Here is a 22279-nt window from a genome sequence, read left to right as displayed (position 1 = left end):
CAGAGAGCTGTATCAACTGTCAATAGTACTTTACATTATTATTTTTCCACCGCTGTTTGTTCACCTTAGCTGCTGCTGCTTCTCTGAGCATTTCCCCCTCTTCTTTCTTTGCCTCCAGTTCCTCAGCTTAATTTAGTGACACAGCTGTTGACTTCAATTCACCATAGCAACCCATGTGTGTGTGTGCTTTTTAATGAACATCTACAGTAAAAAGTAGAGGGACGTGGGTGGCGCTGTGGGCTAAACCACGGAGCCTAGGACTTGCCAATCAGATGGTTGGCGGTTCGAATCCCAGTGAGCTCCCGTTGCTCGGTCCCTGCTCCTGCCAACCTAGCAGCTCAAAAGTACGTCAAAGTGCAAGTAGATAAATAGGTACCGCTTCAGCAGGAAGGTAAACGGTGTTTCCGTGCACTGCTCTGGTTCGCCAGAAGCGGCTTAGTCATGCTGGCCAATAAAGCGAGATGAGCGCCGCAACCCCAGAGTCGGTCACGACTGGACCCAATGGTCAGGGGTCCCTTTACCTTTACCTTTACAGTAAAAAGCAAGCCCTCCCTTCTAAGTGGGTATCTGCTCTGTACCCACAAACTCTCCATGCCATTAACAGGGAGCGAGCAAGTCACATGGAAGCCTTCATACTCAACTCCACAGGAGATTTCTCCATCCCATCTGACAAGAAAATTCAAGAGGTGATTCATCCCCTTCACAACCTCTAGTTCCACCTAGTTGGGAAATGGGAACAATCAGATTTCCCTCTGTATAAGTGATAAATATCTGGATTCCTCTTCCTAACTGGCCAGCCACTCCTGCAGAACATTTTCCAGCACTCTTAGTCCCTCTCTTGAAACTGGATTACATGTTTCCTGGAGATATTTGTAGGTTATGTTGGTTGTCTTAGATAGGTGCTTTCATTCTTCTTGGCCCTCCAGATGTTTTGGGACTACAATTCCCATCATCCCTGACCACTGGTACTGTTAGCAAGGGATGATGGGAGTTGTAGTCCCAAAACATCTGGAGGGCCAAGTTTGGGGATGCCTGTTCTAAAGCTTTCCTCCATTTGCTTGCACAGATTTTTTATAATAATAATAATAATAATAATAATAATAATAATAATAATAATTCTGTTGTTTACCCTGAGTTGGTTACATTTATGTATAGCCACAAAATTTGGTCTACTCACATGGCCTCGCCACCATTTCAACCATGTTCTAAGCTTTCAGGGGTAGTTCCTGGGAACAAGGGTGGAGATAATAATTCACCACTGGTGGAGGAAGAAGAGTGTGGGGGGAGTGCACCACCGGCGACAGCATGATCCCGGTGGGGTGCCATCATGGCTGCCCCCCTGGCTGTTCTGGGCACCACGCCCCTGCAGGCGGTGAACCCCGCCCCCACCTGCTTTCCAACTCCCAGTGCCGGAGCATGAAGCTCCGCCACTGTATGTCACCCTGTGCCAGGCTATCTGATGCCCTCCCCGCAGCCCTAGTGGCTTAAGCTGGGCTTTGGGAAGGAGGCAGAAGGCTCTGGCAGGATGCTAGAGCCCTCCTACCTCCATGCCAAAACCTGGTAAGCACTTGCTTGGCTGTAGGACCCTGTCAGAGCTCTCACACCTCCTTCTTGAAGCTAGGCAAGCCCTTGCTGGTCTTTGAGAAGATGCCCTCCTTGGCTGCACCACTCGCACTGCCTTAAATCTTCCTCTGCAGGGAATTGCATATTAGACGGCTGTTGGCTGTAACGTAGTTTCAAAGCATATTTCTCCCCCTTTCAGCTCACTATAAATATTGCAAGTCTGAATCGCCTTCTAGACATGAATAGGTTTAGACGTGAATAGGTTTAAAAAGAAAGCAGTGGTGGAAAGACCAGGAGCAAATAAACCCAAAATAACACCTTGCCGTCAATCATACTTGGCAAGATTGAGATCAGGGAGTTGCCCTTTACAGCATCCATGATGCCAGACATAGCATTGTGAGGACATTGAAAAGGATACAAGGGCAGTGTGGGAAAATGAGGCCGAGAACAGCGAGGGTGAAGAAGACGAAGAAAAAGGGCACCGAGAGGAACAACCTTGCAACAATAGATGTGAGAACTTTTCCTTTTCTGAAGCATTAAAGAAAATGAGGGGTATTTTCTTTTTCATAAGAAGGTCAGCTGTAACCTAGTTTCATGCACATATTATAGCCCTGTGTGATATAAGTACCCAGGAGGTTCTTGCAGCTGCTCCCACAAAAATTCTCACTTATGCAGCACATTTTCTTTTTATACTGCAAATGAGGTTGAACAATTTGGATGTTCTTTTCATTGCAGCATTCACATGTGTGCTATCATGTTTTTCAAACAAAAATGGGAATCAGAATTATGTTCCTTCTTCTATTATTGTTATTATTTATTAGGTTTACATATCGCCCTTCATCAAAAGATCTCAGGGCTGTTCACAGGATAAAAATACCAGATAAAAACACAGATAAATGGTTAAAACAAAAACGATGAAACAATAGCCCCCCTCCCACAAACACATTTAAAAGTGTGTAGAATATTAATCGGCCAAAGGCCAGGTTGAAGAGGAACATTTTTGCCTGGTGCCTAATTCTGAAACAGACACCTTACTACTCAGGTTTTGGCTAGAAAATCTGACTATATAAGTGTTTGTATTCTGTTAAAGAGTTGAGTTCTAAATTGAAACTAGTTCAAATCCAAGCCTTCTTGTCCTCTGCCTTTTGGTCCAAAGTTTGATGGCCAAAATGTGATCACTGAGCAATTGTGTGCGTGTCAGGGGCAGTATTCTGCAACTGCTGCTACATCATCATCATCATCATCATCATTATTATTATTATTATTATTATTATTATTATTAGTTGTTGTTGTACCTAGGTTGTGCATTTGTTTTTGCTAACTTAGCCTTGTTATCTCAAATTTCACATGCTGGTAACCACCATTAGAAATCTCTAACACTATGGGCTTTGTGTCCTTTAGCATGTATTCACTTATATGAAAGTAAATTTCATTGAACTCATGCATGGAATTCCACTGTTAGAGACTACCTTCTCCTATGCCATCTTCTCTGTTTGCTAAGGTAATCACATAATGCCTTACACAAGGTTTTCCATTCATGGGAGTCCTCTCAGAGGGTACCTGAATCTCAGCCTTTTTTGTGGTGGCACCCAAATTATGGAACAGCATCCTCCTGGGAGCATTCAGAAAAGGTCCAAAAGAGGGTTCAGAGAAGGGCAACTCCAATAATCAAAGTGATGGAGCAACTTCCTTATCAGGAAGGGTTACAATATTTGGGTTTTGGTTTTGGTTTTAATTTAGAGAAAAGCTGAGTATGACCAAAAGTCCAGAGGTAGCATTATTACCAATTTGCCGTGGGGTGGAAGGTTCGCAGGCTGTGAAGGACTTGCTCACAAATTTATTGACAGCTGCACAAATTATGATAGCTAGGAAGTGGAAGGGGCAAACAGAACATCAAATGGAAGAATGGTATAAAGAGGCATGGGATATAGCTATTAATGATAAATTAGCATGTGCCATTAAGAAAGGGAATATGCAGGATAAATGATTTTTGATGAGATACTGAGATTGTTTGTAGAATCTGTACTGTTAAAACGGAAAGGGTTCAAACCATCGCAAGAGGTGTTGAAATTTTGGGAGGTTGGATAGTTACAACGGAATGGTCCTGGTGGTGGGGTGCGTATTTTTATTCTTATTTATGTAGGATTATTACTTTGTCAAAATAATAATAAATAAATAATCAATCAAATAAATAAATAAATAAATAAATAAATAAATAATATTTAAAAACCTGAATAAGAGGAGACATGATAGAGGTGTATACAATTATGCATAGCATTGTGAAACTGGATAGAGGACAGTTTTCCTTCCTCTCTTGTAAGACTAGAACTCAATCATATCCAATGAAGCTTAATGTCACACGAGTCAGGAGAAACAAAATAAAGGACTTATTCACATAGCATATATAGATGACTTTAAAAGGAGATGCACCAATTAATGAAAGGTAAGGCTATCTGTGGGTGTAATAATAATAATAATAATAATAATAATAATAATAATAATAATAATTTTTATTTATATCCCGCCCTCCCCAGCTGAAGCCGGGCTCAGGGCGGCTAACAACAATAAAACAGTACAAAAGTACATCACAAACAACACTCTAAAATCATTCATTATAAAATTAATTAATTCAAGCCACTGGCAACCATTGGGCCAGAGCTCCACGAAGATTGCCGAGGGAGGGAGTCAGGCTGTGCCCTGGCCAAAGGCCTGGTGGAACAGCTCTGTCTTGCAGGCCCTGCGGAAAGATGTCAAGTCCCGCAGGGCCCTAGTCTCTTGTGATAGAGTGTTCCACCAGATCGGAGCCACGGCCGAAAAAGCCCTGGCTCTGGTTGAGGCCAGCCTAACCTCTCTGTGGCCTGGGACCTTCAAGATGTTTTTATTTGAAGACCGTAAGTTTCTCTGTGGGGCATACCAGGAGAGGCAGTCCCGTAGGTACGAGGGTCCTAGGCCGTATAGGGCTTTAAAGGTTAAAACCAGCACCTTAAACCTGATCCTGTACTCCACCGGGAGCCAGTGCAGCGGGTATAGCACCGGGTGAATGTGATCTCACAGCGAAGACCCCGTAAGGAGTCTCGCTGCAGCATTCTGCACCCGCTGGAGTTTCTGGGTCTGTCTCAAGGGCAGCTCCAATGACCATCTTCTACCTCCACTGTCAGAGACAGTGTGCTTCAGAATACAAGGTGATGGAAAACACAAGATCAGAGATGCCTGTTGTGCTCAGGTCCTGTTTTCTTGCTTCTCGCACATGCCACTGTGAGAACAGGAAGGTGGACTATTTAAGCCACTAGCCTGATCCAGCAGATTATTCTTATAGTCTTAAGGCAAACTATGGTCTTAATATAATTCCCAGGACCGCTAAGTGAGCTTCACAGCTGAGCAGAGATGCAAACCAGGGATGGACAGATCCATCTATTTCTGGTCCATGTTAGTTTTGCATGGGTTCATTCATGAGTCGGTTCTGTCCCATTCCCACACTAAGCTGCCATTTTTAAAAAGAACATGAATATTCCTATTTAACCACTTAATGCATATTTTATAACAAAATAATATTTAAATGTATATTTTATGGGCAAGTATGTTCTTGTTGTTTATATTTTGCAGTTTTATGGGGGAGCTGTTGGGTTGTTGTTTTTATTTTTATTATGTATTTTGTGGTTTTATATCTTGATTTTATTCTGTGAACTGCCCTGAGACCCCCCAGGTATAGGGCGGAATATATATAAAACAAACAAACAAACAAACACAGGGGCCAAACTACCCTGTTATTTAAGCCAAATCGGATCCTCCTAAATGAGGGTCCACATTGCGTGCAGACCCAAGGCTGGGGTGGGTGGGAGAGAGATTGAGCCCAGTCCACGCGATGGCCCTATGATCACACCATGGCCTATTGGCCAATCAGAGATTGGTAGTGTGATCGTGGGGGCATATAAAAGGCGGTGACACATTTCTGGGGATTCACCTGGCTTCGCCACACCAAACCACCACCTACTCGCCCTGTATTTTAGATGTCTGCTTTGACCTTGTTCTGGACTTCGGTTGGTCCCCTGTTTTGGAACAGGGGCTGGGTAGGAACTTTTTTCCATTTGGCAAATTGGCACTGGCCATTTGGTTTTCGCCTACCTCTTAGCAGTCGTCACAACTTTTGTAAGGTTTGGCGGTTAGGCATTGGCTTATTGTGATGTGGGGGAGGTGAGGTGCGGCCATCACCTGCCCCTCCAGGTACAAGGATATTCCAATAAAGGAATCCGTGGATCTGGATCTCGTCCGAAGTCCGCTTGAGGGGCTTGGGCCGTACCAGGACCCAGCAGGAAACCTGGGGTGAGCTTCAGTTGGTTGCCATCGATGAAGCTCCCTCATTCAGTTGTTTTACCTTTCCAGACTTCCTGCAAGGCAGGCAGGAGTCATATATAGTTATTGCCAATGCCTAAGCCAATACCACTCACATTGCTGTAATCAATAAGATTGTGGCCTAAATTTTTGCCCACTAACCTTAAACAAAAATTCTGTGTCAGTGTGTATTTATTTAGCGTGTTCTCCTTCAGGGAGAGCACGTGTTGCGGTGGGGTCTGCTGAGCCACCCCTCTGTTACCAGGCAGGGTCTCTAAAGATAGCCTGGGGCAGTGATTGGTTCACTGGGTTGCTGGGGTAAAAGTTATGTTACAATTTTGGTGGGAGGGGTAAAAGGTTTAAATACTCTGCACGCAGCCTTGTACTTTCTCTTTTGCTGTGTGCAACGGATCACCCGCCCACCCGCCCTAGAGTAAGGGGTTGTTGCGTTGACCTTGCTATGCCTGTCATGGGGTCGTCTGCCTTTGAGCAGGGGCCTGGTAGGAATTTTTCCACCTGGCAAATTGGCTGGCTGGGTGGTTTTTGCCTACTGCGTAGCAAATCGTCACAACTTGTAAGGTTGTGGTTAGGCATTGGTTATAAATCTGGTGGAGGAGGGGTTAGGATAGGCTGTGCCTGCCCCTTCATGGTTGCTGCGGAAAGGGAATTCTGTTAAAGGAATCCTGGGGCTTGCCATCTTTTCGTCCAATCCCTGGAATGGGACTAGGGCCGGCAAGCCTTTGGGGAGCAGGCGGGTGAGAGTTGAGGGTCTGTGACTCAGCTCCAATGCCTCCCCGACTTGCTTTCCCCCGCACTGTCTTTCGGTGGTGCCCGGAAGTTAGTTCTGTCCCCAGGCGGGGGACAGATAGTCTTAACCAATGCCTAAACAACCACTCACGGTTTGTATATGAATAAAGTTGTGGCCAAAATCATGCCAAAAATCTTAAACAAAAATTACGTGTCTGTTGTGAGTTATTTGGGGGGTGGATTGGGGACCTCGACACGCAAATCCTTGGGGGTGCGCTAGAGTCTTGACGCGCAAATACATGTGTTACTCACTTATGGGGCATAAATGTGCCACAGCCCATCACTGGCTCCTCCTCCATGTGGTTGTTTGTACAGAAAGCCCAGAAAGCGAGCTCATACTCACTTGTGGGGGCTCTGCATCATCCCACACAACCCCACGTCCCAATTGTGTGCAGCTCCTACACATAATAAGCAAGAGCTCATGCGCCAGGCTTTCTGTACTGACGTCTGTGGGCAGCACACAGTTTAAAGAAGAAGACCTGATGTCAGGGGCAAAGCTAAAAGCATAGACCCATCTCACTCTGCACACAGTTATACATAAAGCTTTAGTTGCCATGAGAACTGGGTCTACCACCTACACATAAGTGTTCTAAATTCAGCCACCACAATTGCCAGCATGACAATGAAGTGCTATCACCATCAAAATATTTTTTGTTGTGGCTGCATGTCACAAGCCCTCAACTGCTCAGGTGGCCCTAAGGATGATAACCTTGTGTGCCAAGCACCCCTTTGATTGCATTTGACCTGGGCCAAGAATCTGTGTCTCAGCATTCCTGGCAATTGTCAACCCAGTGGTCTCTATCTCTATCTGTCTATCTTTCTTTTAAAAAAAATAAAACTGTGACTTGGAATAACATGAGGCCACTTAAAGCTGCTTCCCAGTCCTGTTGATTTGATGGTTTTACAAACGAGAGCAAAGGTTATAAGTGATGACGCAAAACCAAATGCTTTCTGATTTAACATGTAGGAGACTTGTGTTAAGCCTTCTTAAACTGTGTGATTCCTCTGGAGTGGGGATGGATATTTTCTTGAGAAAGTGGGTGGAGACCATATGAGGAAGAGCTCATGAGCAAGCTTACGGCTTATCAAAAATTTGACCAACTATATGTAGCTAGCATCATTGCCTGGACTGCTTACAAGCATTATACCTAATCTTCCATTGAGTAACTAGGGCCATGGTTTTATTAATTTGAATATAGCAAGATTTCCAATTTTAACATGTCAAACTCAGGAGCTACCTAGTGACTCAACTTTTTGAGCAGCTCACTGTTCAAGAATTAAGAGAGGCTCCCCTGCAACACTTAACCTCACTCAGGACTCATAGGTCCAGGTAGCTGAAATAGGGCAGGTGAGTGAGTGTCTACAGCCTTCTTTGTGGGTACCACATCCTGAAGTAACAAGTTTTGGGAATCCTGATTCTCCCAACCACCTTAAAAGTGTTTCCAGGTGCACACCACATTTTTCCTTGACCAATTAACTTCTAAATAGAAATGCCCCCCACCAGTTTTTACCCAAAGATGGCATTCTCGCCCCCTGCAAGCACACACAATGTGGAGTAGGCAGAAAAAAACCAAAACTGATTGTACACTAAGCAAACCTGGCTGATTTTCATGTTTGACAGGCAAAACAAAAACCCTAATTGGCCCCTGGGGTGACCACCTAGTCCAGAAGTAGGGAATCGTTTTCACCCTGAGAGCTGCATGTCCACACGGGCAAACCTCTGGGGCCCACCTGCCAGAGGTAGCAAAACGCTGGTGGCCAAAGTCAGTGGGACAAAGGATGTACCTCATTGTTCACAAAAGTCTGGAGGTTTCTACAGCCCCTAGCCCTACCCAGGCTCGGCCCACTGATGAGGCAGACTGAGGTGCCCACTTTGGGTAGAGTGGGCACCAGAAGCCCACCTCCGCTGCCTGCTCCACCAACTCCACTGGCAGGGGAGAAGCGATGCAGAAGTCCTTTGCGTTCCACACCTCAAATCTAAGTCTCATACTGCAGCCAAAAGATGGGTGGGTGCTATAAAGCTGTATAGAGGCCTGGCTTGGGGGGCAGAGGCTTATTTAGACACAAAAGCCTTGCCCCCTCCAGCACTGGTGCAATGTGCACAGCCAGCCAGGCATCTAACATTGTAACATGTCTCTCTTCCGTCCAGGGCACCAGTAAGACACCCACCACAATCTGCATTGGGCAGCTGTGCAGGCTGATAAATGTTGCCATTTCAAAAATCTGTCACAGTCCTTGCATCGTTTTCCTTCCCCTCGTCACAATATATTTGCATGCCAATAAGAATATACAAGGGAATATTTGAAATTCCCTGCAATTTCCAATTTCCCCAACTCAATAAATAAAGTTGTAGGTTAAGTGTGAAATGCTTACCATCCAAACTGGAAATTCTAAAAGTTGCTTAAGATTATTATTATATTTTTCTTTTCTTAATTGCTTTGATTTTGGCAGGCTTCATCTATTAAACTTCTTAAGCTGCCAACTGTGAAACACTGTCAGATGCTAATTACCAATGAACTTTGTCAGATAAAAGATGCCATTATATGTCAACTATTATATATAGTCAAATACATTATAACAGTGGCCTGGGTTCTTGAAAACACATAAGAAGTATTTCAGTGAGAAGTTACATAACCATGGTGCAAAAACTTTCCCAAGAGAGGAGGCTTCCTCATCATTCATTTTCTTCTGCAACGCACAGCCACAGGTGACTCTTGGGCAACATTCTTGAAGTGGACACACTTGGTGTTCATTACCTAAGCAGATGCCTTAAAACATCCCCCAGAAATCTCTGCAACGTATTGGGGTTCTGTGATATATCCTTATGCATGAGCTATCAGTATTGCAAAATATTATTTTAGAATCTTCAGAGGAAATGAGTGCAAGAAGGGGAAAGTCGATCCAACCAGTTCCTAAATCCCTATCCTCTTGCAGACCATCTCTTATAGGTAGGTGAGTGTGTTAAGGAATGCAGCTAACAGGTTAATTCCATTAAAGAGGAGAGAGCTTATTCCTGAAATACACCTGGCTGAATCTGGTGACTTCCTTATCAGTGCTACTGGGCAGACTAGGCATGCAACTTTGTGTTAAAAGGGATCAGATTACAATCTTGGTGGTGGGTCATTGGTTGTGATCAGGAAGGAGTGGATCATTGCAGAACTGTGAAGTTACCTGAACTCTTTGAGAAGAGCTCATTTGGGAGGAAGACTTGGACAATTGCCAGACTTCAGGACTCAGGGGATTCTAAGCAGTAGCAAGACTCTGTGCAAATTGACTTAGAACTTGCACGTGGACTTTGTTCAGCCAGGACATTGAAGTATAGAAACCACTCTGACACCAGAGAGACAAAAGCTTTTGTGTAACCTTTTACAGAGTGGGAAAATACAGGGTGTGTGTTTTGTGTCAATTTAAACAACTCTGCTTAAGACAACAACTGTTTCACACTGGTGAGCTTAACAGCTTTACTGAAGCTTCCAAGCTGCACACGGAGAGAGCAAAATTCGTAGGTGTCGAAGATAAACTCACACGCCAACAGAGGCTGCTCACCTATCAACCACCTGATGTCAGAGTGATGTCAGGTGATGGACACTTGCCAATATCTGAAGGAGTGTCGCTGTAACTGTAATCAGTTTCCTTTGAAGATGGAATTTCGGTGCTACTTGACACTGGGAGCGCACCTTTGAAGAAACTTCAAAGCCTCTGCAAAGGGGGAAGTGCTCTGCTTAAAAACATGGAGTGAAGCAGCTGCCTTGGGTGGCATAATCCTGCAGGGTGGCACTGGATCTTGCCAAAGCTCACTGCCATGTGACCCCAGTAAGCATGGCATACGGCAGGAGGCAGCATCTTCCTGTTTCGCCTCACATGGCCAGGGCCGGATTTAGGTTTGATAAGGCCCTCAGCTCCTGAAGGTGATGGGGCCCTTTATATGTCCAGCTGTCCTTTGTCAACAACAAATTGTCACTGGTTTTTGTTGTATTGAAAATATGCTATATGGTAGGGTTACCAGATGTCCCCGTTTCCCGGGGACAGTCCCCGGATTTGCAAATTTGTCCCCAGACAAATTCCATCCCTGGAATGTCCCTGAATTTCATCTAATGTCCCCGGGAAACATGGCAGCAGCAGTCTCAGCAGCCCAGAACCAGCCTAGTAGCGCAGTTGGCTCTGGCTGGCTTCAGGAGCTTCCTGCTGCTATGGCGCCCGCCATTTTGCCTCACTGGAAGTCTCCATATGATGTGTTGCACACAAGACACATCATATGGGGACTCAGTGTAGGGGCTGAAGATGCGGTGCTGGGCGAGAGTTGCGCGGGGTCTTTGAGCTCGGTGTGCTGCTGCAACTTGGCACTCAGCTCGCCACTGGCACCGCTGCCCAAGGCTGCCAGCTCGGCCTCCTGATCGGCCTCTGGGTGGTGCTTGGGCAACTGCGGCTGCTGCTGCTTCGCCATTGTGCTCAACTTGCAAGCAGCAGCTCAGCTTGTTGCCCAGCTTGTAGTTGGCCACTGTGGACGAGAGGTGAGCAGGAGACAAGCTGATCCAGATAAGTGTCTCTCCTTCCACTTGCTCACTGCTGGCTCTGCCCCAGACCTGCTGACTGGGTGCAACACGGCACGGATGGGCGGCCACTGGATGATGCCTGTGCAGGAGACGCCCAGACAGGTGGGCATGGCAGCAGCAGGAGGAGGGGGTTTCTGCTAACACTTACTCCCAAGTAAGCCTGTAGGGCATCGCAGTGCAAGGAGGGAGAGGGAGGGAGAGGAGAGGAAGCACGGCTAGTGCTCCAAGAAAGACCTAGAGGAAGGCCCCACAACAGAGGAGACCACAGAAGAGAAGATATTACTTTTTTATTTTTTAAAAATAACTTTTACCCTCTCTTTAAAAAAAATGATTGATTGATTGATTGTGTCCCCAGATTCATTGAAATAAATCTGGTAACCAGGTAATTTATGGACCTAATAGGTATCTAAAGCCATTTGCACATAACAAAATATGTACCGTATTTTTTGCTCTATAAGACTCACTTTTTCCCTCCTAAAAAGTAAGGGGAAATGCATGTGCGTCTTATGGGGCGAATGCAGGCTGCGCAGCTATCCCAGAAGACAGAACAGCAAGAGGGATTGCTGCTTTCACTGCGCAGCGATCCCTCTTGCTGTTCTGGCTTCTGAGATTCAGAATATATTTTTTTCTTGTTTTCCTCCTCCAAAAACTAGGTGCGTCTTGTGGTCTGGTGCGTCTTGTAGAGTGAAAAATACGGTATTTTATCAAATTAATTGTTGAACTGAAATACAATTAAGATGAAGTATATTAATAGTGAAATACTTTTAATTTTTTGGGGGGCCCCCAAGAGAGTGGGACCCTAAGCTATAGTTTGTTTAGCTTATATCTAAATCTGGCACGGCACATGGCAAAACAGGAAAGGCCTCTCTTGGTTCCCAGTAATCCCCCTAGAAGACCCTGATAGTTCATTTGTAGCTGTCTCTATAGTTACCAGACACATGTGTGACTTCTTTTAATTAGGCCCGCAGTCCAGATGTTCTTCACCCCTGTTTAATGCCTAACATCTATTGAGTTTGGTGGAGAAAGTTGTCAAGGAAATCTGGATAATATCAAAATGTGAAGTGGAGAATTTTGTGTCCTTCACTCACTGAAAAGACAGCACAGTGATGGAAGCCTCAGCACTCTAGATACAAGCACAGTCATTTCCCTTTGTCACAGTAGCCTGGAGGTAAAAATGAAATAGGCTCACTATCTTTTGTCAGTCCTCTGACAAAATGCACCTAGAGTAAGTTCAAACAAAGCAAAGAAAGCCAGGTTTTTTTCTTAATCTCTCCAAGAGAACTGGAACGGGACAAGAGAATGAGATAGGAGCCTTTGAATGCACTGTAATTACATACAGAGGTGGGATTCTCTAGAGCTCTGTTGAAATCTGTGTGGCTGTTTCAGTTCAGTTATCAATCTTTTCCTCATTGCTTTCTAGACATCAGGTGAAAATAAACAAACAAACACTGTATCCCCTTTCCCCAGTCGTCTGAATGATAGGGTGGTGTCGGCACAACTCTCAGCTTGCTCTTGAGGGTGAGGCAGTACATGGAGCAATGTGCAGCATGCCATACGGCCCTGACTCCTGCTGAGACCACGGCAACAGAGGCTCTTACTCGAGAGCAAGGAAGATATCCTTATTGAGGCACAGTCTCAATACACAATACACAGCCTCAGTAGCAGCTAAGGAGTCACAGCAGACTTTATGCTCAGGCTGGATGAAAGGAGAGAGTGGCCTGGCTAGAAGCAGTGCGTCTGCCCTATGAAGACCAAGCTCGGTGAAAGGAATTTGCAACTATGTAGAAACAACAGAGGTGTCCCAATAGGTTGGCATGCTCAACTGCCAAGCTTCTAAAGTTGGGACAAGGTGGGCTTACGAGAGAAACTCTCATGGCCTTGTAATAATAAAATAATAATAATAATAATAATAATAATAATAATAATAATAATAATAATAATAATTTATTATTTGGAAGGTGTCCAAGAGCTTACAGGACTAATAGCTCAAGGGAAAAGAGATCCTACCCCGGTGTGTGCTTCACTTATGAATGTAAACTTACTTTCACTTTCTGTTTTGGCTGCAAAGGAGAGACAACATGCCGTCTCTCTCTCCTGGCTGTTTTGTGTGTGTGTGTGTGTGTGTGTGTGTTTTGCTGCTGTACATTAAAGCTTCATAGAATAGAAGAAGCTGTGTATTAGAATTTTACTGCTGTGCTGATAAATCCTTACACACAGACACGCTGCTGCTGGAAAACTCTGCTGTAGCCGGGAGAAGCGGAATGACTCAGCACTGTGCAGCGAAAATGTGCTGGATGCCATTGCATTTCCAGAAGAAGATGGGTCCGACAGTCAAAACAGACAAGTCAGTTCCCAGTTTCACTCAACATTATTTATACCCCACCCATCTGGCTGGCTTTCCCCAGCCACTCTGGGCGGCTCCCAATCGAATATTAAAAACACAATACAGGATTAAACCTTACAAACTTCCCTAAACAGGGCTGCCTTCAGATGTCTTTTAAAAGTAGGATAGTTGCTTATTTCCTTGACATCTGATGGGAGGGCATTCCACAGGGCGGGAGCCACTACCGAGAAGGCCCTCTGCCTGGTTCCCTGTAGCCTCACTTCTCTCAGTGAGGGAACCACCAGAAAGCCCTCGCTGCTGGATCTCAGTGTCTGGGCTGAACGATGGGGGTGGAGATGCTCCTTGTAAGACTGTGAAGCTTGCAGATACTCATTGCATGGGGGGGGGGGCTCCCTTCCTAGTGACATGAGTACTGCAGGGTCCTGGTCAACTAGGCTGTGCCCTCCCCTTCTGACTCTGGTTCCTCTACCCTGAATGGTTGGTTGATGCTCTTCCTGGATTCCAGTGAGTCTCGTTTCCCACATCCATAGCAGCTAAAAGCTGTGGGAGGGAAGTACCTGTCTTCTCCAGTCTCTATCCCACCCCATCCCCATGTTATCCTCCTGTTCCTCCTCCTCATCCATCTCGGCCTGCCACTTGACACCTGAGCCCAGTGGCACCTATAGAATCACAGAATTGGAGGGCTTCCGGGTTGGCGCGCCTGGCAATGGCAGACCTCCTTTGTCTCAGAGGAGATTGCTCTCTGAAAAGAAGGGTCTGACCGCCTACGGCGAGGCGGAGACCCGCTAAAAACCACGGTCGGAGGAAGACCGTGGACTTGGGATCCGGCTGGTGCCAGTAGCGCCTCCCTTACTCGTGGGGAGACCCGGTTACGGGCTCCGGAGCGACGTGGGGTGAGTGGCGCGGCACTTTGGATCGATCGCTGTTTTCGGGGAGTGAAGCCGCACAGCTGCTGTCAGGAAGCGCTAACTTTTCCTGTGGACATTTGGACTAAAGAAACTCTCGTAAGTAAACGGAAATTGGATTATAAATTACTGAAATTCGGCATTAGATGGAAGGTTAAAACAGGAAGCCCACCTTCCACTTTGTAGAAAGATCAAGGCAAAAGCGTGAGAACTGGAGCCTCTAAAAAGTACTTCACAAGGAAATAAATCTGTCACCTAAGCCCTTTAACCCCCCCCTCGGAAGCAGGGAAGAGGGGGAGATTGCTTTAACAGTTTATAGTCCTGCAGAGCAGGGTACTTTGAACTTATTTTTAACCATTTCGAGCCCGGGACCGGGCGGCCAAAACAAGAAAAAGAATCTTTATAACAAGAAATAAATTACTAAGAATTATTAAGAAGAAAAGGATTAAGAGAGAACTGAATCTTTTGCTTACTGTTCGGGAAAGGAAAAAAGGAGTTAAATGACAATTGTTTTTGAAAGGTGGATGAAAAATAACTAAAGGAAACTGTAATCAGGTGGCTGTGGAAAGTTACAGAAACTCATGTTGGATTGCTACAAATGTTACACTTTTGGATAGAAACTTTCACACAGGCTGCAACTTTACAGACTAAATAAGCATCTGACCTTGACAGTAAGATAACATTGAAAGAACAGACTTGGGAACATGGAGGGAAGAATAGCAGCTCTGTTTGAGCAATTTCAAAAAAAACTGTCTATTTTGGAATTTGGCATCTCTGATTTGAAGGAAAATGTTCACAGCCTGGCCCAAGAAGGGAAAAAACTATTAAACTCGGCCCAAGGACTGGAATTAAACCAACAAGGAAGGACAACTGACAAGAATATGGATCAAACAGAACAGGTTCTGTCTTTACAAGAGGAATCTCTGGTGGAAAATACAGTTATAGAGCCTCAAGTTGATGGACAAAAAATGGACTATGAGAGTAAAGCGTTTAAAGGACAGATCTGGAAAAGGAGTGCCATGTATGGACTAAGAGATACAGGTTTGATAAGATATATTTTGGAAATTGGCACTCTGAGAAAGTTTGAAGAAGTGAACTTTAGCAACCTTAAAGAGAGTGTGGAGCAAACTTTGGACAATTCTTTGGTCTACAAGAGGAACTACAGAGTTCGGGCAAGCTTGTTCACAAAGGTTAAAGGAGATCTTGAGGGGAATGCGGTTTGGGACATAATTTTAAGCTCGAAAAAGACTCTCCAGACAGGCCAGAAAGATGATTTAAAGGCCTCGGACACCAGGCAACCTGGCTGATGGACTGAATTGATGGATTGGAAAGACTCTAAAAATTTGTAAAAAGGATTGGCAGCACCCGATACCGGGGGGATGAGATGGGGGAAAAAATTGGAGATCATTAAGTAAAATTTGACAAAATATGGTTTTAATAAGTATTTTGAGGGGATGACGGAAGGAAGTTAATTGGTTCCAGGAGTAAGATAAGGAAAATGAAAAACTAAGATATAAGGGTATATAATTATAGAATTTAAGATTAGAAGTTTTAAGATAAATTCTCTTTTTCTATTATTATTGTTTTTTTTCTAAAAAGAGGTAAAGGTAACTAAGGGAAAAAGTATCAAAAGTTGGAGGGAATTTGCCGATTAGATTAAAATCAGGAATATAAAGAGGGAGGTGGGAGGAAGCCATGGAAACAAGTTAAAGGAAAAAAAGGGAATGTGAGACTTTGTGTTGTGTGGGGTATTTTTGTGTTTTGTTTTTTTTGGGATTTTTGTGTTGGGGGATGGGGAAGAGGGTTTTTTTGTTTTTTGCTTTTCTTTTCTCCTTTTTTTTTTCTTTTTCTGCTCTTTTTTTCCCCCTCTGTTTTTTGTGGATATGTTTTGTTTTATGTTGTTGGAAAATTTCAATAAATATTATTTAAAAAAAAAAAGAATCACAGAATTGGAAAGGACCCTGAAGGTCATCGAGTCGAACCCCCTGGAATGCCAGAATCTCAAGTAAAGCATTGCTGACAGATGGGCTTAGAATCCTCTGCTTTGAAACCTCGAAGGAAGGAGAGTGGTACATGGCTCCTCATAGCCAGAATCACCGCAGCCACCCTCATGTTGTAGAAGTGGTAGTATAAGTATCACTGATCACTTCATGACCAAATAGGGATGTTTTGCTTGCCCTCTCGGTTGGCATATGATGTTGTCAAGGAACTGCCATCGGAACTGGAGGCGGAGAGGAGGCTCCAGAGGGATGGCGGAGAGGGTCCCAGCAGGGAGAGAGGTAGCCCATCTGCGGGGGAAGGAAATCAGCGTAACACCAGTGGAGAAGGGGGGCAGATGGGGGAATCGGAGAGGTGGCTCCAGGACTCTTCGCCAGAGACCAGCGGAGAGGGCACGAGTACTCCACTGCCCACACCCACTTTGCGCAGAAGACTTCTGCTCAGGCAAAGTGGGAGGAGACTGGGCGTCAAACAGCTTCTATGCTGGAAGAGGTTCAAGAAACGCCCACTGACGGATTCTGCCAGCGACTGAGGCAGCCACGAACTGAAGGCTGTCCAGACAGAAAGGGTTCAACCAGGCAACCTCGCCAGGAGTAATGGCAACTTACGCACGAGCAACCCCAGAACCATTACAGATGTGTTCCCCTCTCCCCGCCCATTCCTCTTTACTGCACCTGAGAGAAATGATTGCAGTAAAGGACCCCTGGATGGTTAAGTCCAGTCAAAGGTGACTATGGGGTGCAGCGCTCATCTCGCTTCAGGCTGAGGGAGCCCTTCGTTTGCAAATTCCTGCAGCACACAACTTACTCCTGTTGCTACTCCAGGTCTTCTCTAAACCTAGACTACTGCTATCTTCTCTGCTGTGCCCTTTCGTTGTCTCTTGTTGGATCTCCTTACATCTATCCAGCATTCTGCTGTCATCTCTCCCATTGCTCTGATCATGTGACACCTTAAATCCCCACATTGGTATCCTCTCCACTCCCAGATCTAGCAGAACTGCCTGTCCTTACCTTCAAAGTCCGCCGTGGTCTTCTGTCTCCCCCCACTTCATCTCTCTGCTCTTATACCCTAATATATCCCTTTGCTTTTCCCAACTCCACTGTTGACCATCATGGCAATCTGCAGTTCCCCCAGAAGACCTCATCCTTCTACCTCTGCTACCTCATCTTCTCAGAACCACCTTTGAACACCTGCACGATGCAACTTCTCTCACTCATTCAAATCCTTCTTGGAAACTACCTTTTCCCATCGAGCCTTTGACACAAACTGTGCAACTATGCCAAAGCACATGCTGCTGAAACAGCCATGTACTTTCCATATCCTCTCTGTCCTCTCTTGCCTCTTGTTGAAATTTAGAGATTGTAAGCTCCCAAGGGCAAGGATTGGCTCTTCTACTCTATAAAGTCTCACACGCACTGATGCACACTACAGAAATAAATATGAACAACATAAAATCACTGTTTAATAGACATAAGAATTCAGGAACTGAGTTTTAGCAAGAATATATATTCCTTCCTTTTCCTCTGTCAGGGCTGGTATCAAGGCTTGGCATGTTTATGCCCACTACCAGGAACCAACATAGGAACTGCTGAGTGAGGATATAGATTCATTGAGGGGGCAGGACCATGGAAGGTGCTCAAAGACCTTCTAAAAGCTGAAATCAACATTATCTGGGAGAAAGGGTGTATAGCAGTGAGAAAAGCAGAGGCAAGAGCTATCAGAAGGTAGTAGTCCATAGCTGTCAACCTTTCCCTTTTCTTGCGAGGAATCCTATTCAGAATAAGGGACATTTCCTTTAAAAAAGGGAAAAGACAGCTATGGTAGTAGTCATTGTAGTCGTATGGAACGTCCATTTACAGTAGCAACATACCTGACTACCAGATACTGGGGACAAACTGTGCAGAATGACTGTTGTATGTTTAGTAAGGCCCTATGGTGTGTTGGCCAACTCCATTTGCTGTAATCTAGCTAAATCATAGAATCATAGAGTTGGAAGAGACCACAAGGGTCATCAAGTCCAACCCCCTGCCAAGCAGGAAACACCATCAGAGCACTCCTGACCTATGGTTGTCAAGCCTCTGCTTAAAAACCTCCAAAGAAGGAGACTCCACCATACTCCTTGGCAGCAAATTCCACTGTCGAACAGCTCTTACTGTCAGGAAGTTCTTCCTAATGTTTAGCTGGAATCTTCTTTCTTGTAGTTTGGATCCATTGCTCCGTGTCCGCTTCTCTGGAGCAGCAGAAAACAACCTTTCTCCCTCCTCTATGTGACATCCTTTTATATATTTGAACATGGCTATCATATCACCCCTTAACCTCCTCTTCTCCAGGCTAAACATGCCCAGCTCCCTTAGCCGTTCCTCATAAGGCATCGTTTCCAGGCCTATTCTAAATAAAATAGAAGAGGTGGTAACTCTGAACAGCCTGCCCATTTGGATTAGGTTTTCCTTTAGAATGAAATATACTTTGTGATGTATTAACTTCATTCAAGAGCAGGTGCTACATTTTATTAAAGCTGAGTCAAAACTACTCGGCTTTTCATAAATATTTTCCACCAAATCTTTTTTTAAAAAAACTTCTTAAGCTAAAAGATATTCAGTGCAGCCCTGTATTTTACTCCCCTCTGCCCAACACCAAACAAAGCATTTTGTAGTTCACAGTTGGATAACTATTTGCAGAAATGTATTATTATGTATATTCTGCCTCTTTATGCAACAGGGATACAAGGTCCACAACTCAAAATACTACACAACTGAATAGTTCTCCTTTACAAGTCCCACGGAAATATAAGGTAGCTACACAAAATCTTAAATAAAGGCTAAGGGAGAGGGAGATCTAAAAGATAGTGTCAGGTAAAGAATAAAAATTCCTGATGAAACAAGCTTTAATCTGGAAAAGTGCAAAGAATTACGAGTGAATATTTATGAAACGGGAGGGAGAAATTTCCCTTACTACTAATTGTTAATCTCTCCTTCAGGGATTGGAAATCTCCAGTCTGTAGGCAAATCTGGGTGCACCATCTCCCAAAACCATGCCCACCTGTCAATCATCTGATCTCGCTAAGTGACATCAGCTGATGGGTGGGGTTGGGTCCTGCTTTGCCAGTAGACCCCTGCAGAGAACAAGACTGAGCCTTCTGTCCATCAACTGATGAGCAGAAAGTTCAATATTGCTGGGTGCCTCTTCAACAGCATATTTCCAGTAGAGAACAGGCTAGCAAAGCAGACCTCTCTGCTTGCCCTGCAGGTCAACTCTGGTAGGTGGGTGATACCACCCCCATACCAATCACCTGACATCATTCTCACATCAAATGACTGACAGGTGGGTGGTCCTGCCCATGTGTCAAAATTGGCCCTCAGAAGACCAAGATCTGGTCCACCCTACGCTGATCATAGTTCTCAGTTCCCTTCAAGTTCAGAGCAAGATCTTCCACAGTTGCCTCATTTTTTCTTCACTCAAAATTCAAGACAATTCTTTCTGATATTATGAATAAAACGAGAAGTGTTCGTTTACATGAATTTTGTGTTCCATTTCTGTATTTTTAGAACTGCATTTGTTAGATGTGTTGGCAGGAAATGCCAGATGGAACTCTGAAATTTGCTCTAGAGTGATAATGCTTGAGACCTGCCTGGACGATGCTGAGTCTCACAGACACTCCCCTTCAGCGAGGAGCGTCACAACTTGAGGGGGAACCAAAAGATCAGTGAGTTAAATGATCTACTGCAATGCGTCACCGTCCACATGTCAGATCCTCGCGGACCAAACCCCTCTGTCTAGACCACAATGCTGCTGAGAAAGCTTACACACAACAGTGAATCACTTTGAAACCTGCCAGTTTAAGCTGAGCCAGTAAAAACAACAACACCAAGCCACATGCTTCAAGGGGAAATAACCCTTAATCATTTGTCTATACGACAAGCAAAGCTTCTACCTGACCCACTATATGAATGGCAACAAAGACCTTGACTATGATCATAACCCACCTGCTCCTAAGAGGGTTCAAGATCCTGACATTTATTATTTCCTTGTCTCTTCCCTTGCTTATACTTACTTCTGCTTTATTATTATTGCTGCAACTATTTACATTTAGAGGCCAACACTTTCTATCTATCATGCTATGTTTGGTGTCATAATAAAAGTATTGCCCAGCTGTGAATATTGGAGGATGTTTGCTGAATAACCACCATCTAACACTCTTTCCTGAGCTGCAGGAAAATGTTGGCAAATCAAAAGTATTTCATTTCGCTTGTTCAAAAGAATTATTATAGATGAGTCACCTTGCTATGTATCCACACCAATAGTTGCAAACAGTGAGATATAGATCTGTATATATTTGATTACACCATAAGCCCTCGGTGCTCTCTTGTCAAATGGAAACCAAAGTCTCTAGCAGTGTCCTTGCAACCTGTCACCGCCAGTGGGAGCACAGAATATGAGCATATGAAAGTGGTGTTTCTGCCATGTAGCCTTGTATCAAGGAGACATTTAAGGCATTCGTAAGCATTCATAGAATCATACATGTCCTTAAAGCAAGGCATAGTCCTCAGCACCATATTGAATTTGATCTGCTTGGAGAAAATAACCAAAATAATATTTAACTTGCACATTTGTCTTATCAGAACATGTATTGCCGCTGGGGTGTTTTACAGTGTTGGAGAGAGAGGAAAAATGCTTGTTTTCATCAATCCACAGCAGAGTCTTTTTATATTTTCCCCTTCTGTTGCTAGGTTTCCTCTTAAATTCCATCTGACCGCAGGGCAGCACACCAGCAAATGTACTGCTGTGTACATTCACGTCTTGTCTGTTCATTCAACACTATGGAAATCCACATTTCAGTTCCCATATGCCTACAAATGAGGCATTGCCGTGATCAGTGCTACTGCTGTCATTGTTAGTTATCTCTATCATCTTACTGCACTTATAACAATTGTGTAAGATGGGTCAATATTATTATTCCCAGTGAGATAGTGTAGCCTTCTTAAAAAAGCCACCTAGCCTGTTCATGCCAAAGGCATATTGATTCATCACTCAGTCTCTTAGTCGTAAAGCTACCCCAACTCTCCACACTTCCACACCCAGTCAGAAATCTGGGGGAACTTTGGAGTGGTCAAATTCTCCTCGCCATTTGGCAGAATGACACAAGACTGGCTTACCTAGTGGTTTCATGCAGGTAAGCAGACAGGATGTCCGCATTATTCTAATGCCCAAAACTGAGGAATTACATCCAAAGGTGATGAGGGAATTCATATTTATATTTGGAAGAGTGCTACATTCCAAAATATAAATGCCTTCACAGTTTCCCTCTCTTTCTCCATTTGATGTTCATTTGATATCTCGACGCATTTTATCTCTAAATGCTTGTTTACTATCAATAAGCAAGTATTTAGACAAAACCTTCCCTACTTATAGACCACTATGACAAATGCAGCCCCCGAGCCATGTTTGATGGTTCACCAGGACTAAACTTCCTTGGTTTTGTTGCCTGCACGAGACTTCAAAAACAAGGAGACTGGCCAAGCAGTAGGCAGGACACAGCACATAGCTGGCGGATTGCAATTTAGTGAGTCACACAATGTGCAGCTTAGTCCTATAGAGACACCAAGGAAACTAAGACAAAGAAAAGAAAAGAAAGGTGGTGGGAGGAATAATAGTAATGTTTTATAGCACCTTTGAATAAAACTCCTCTTGCTTTGGGCCTTGATATTTATATTCTCTATTAAAACCTTTGCTTAGGTCATTGAGATGTGCTATCTTGCAATTTCTTTGAATCAAACCTACAT

The 22279-nt window shown here is 44.4% G+C and overlaps 1 protein-coding gene across 3 annotated transcripts in view; it reads right to left on the bottom strand.

Moving 5' to 3' along the window:
- VSTM2A (V-set and transmembrane domain containing 2A) overlaps positions 1-22279 on the bottom strand; it is a 44531-nt gene that overhangs the window by 9096 nt on the left and 13156 nt on the right. The gene's annotated exons all lie outside the window — the stretch shown is intronic.

Source organism: Podarcis tiliguerta, assembly GCF_965153285.1.
Source record: "Podarcis tiliguerta genome assembly, chromosome: 13".
NCBI classification, from domain to species: domain Eukaryota; kingdom Metazoa; phylum Chordata; class Lepidosauria; order Squamata; family Lacertidae; genus Podarcis; species Podarcis tiliguerta.
Note: the sequence above shows the minus strand (reverse complement) of the source record. Positions and strands in the feature narration are given on the sequence as shown.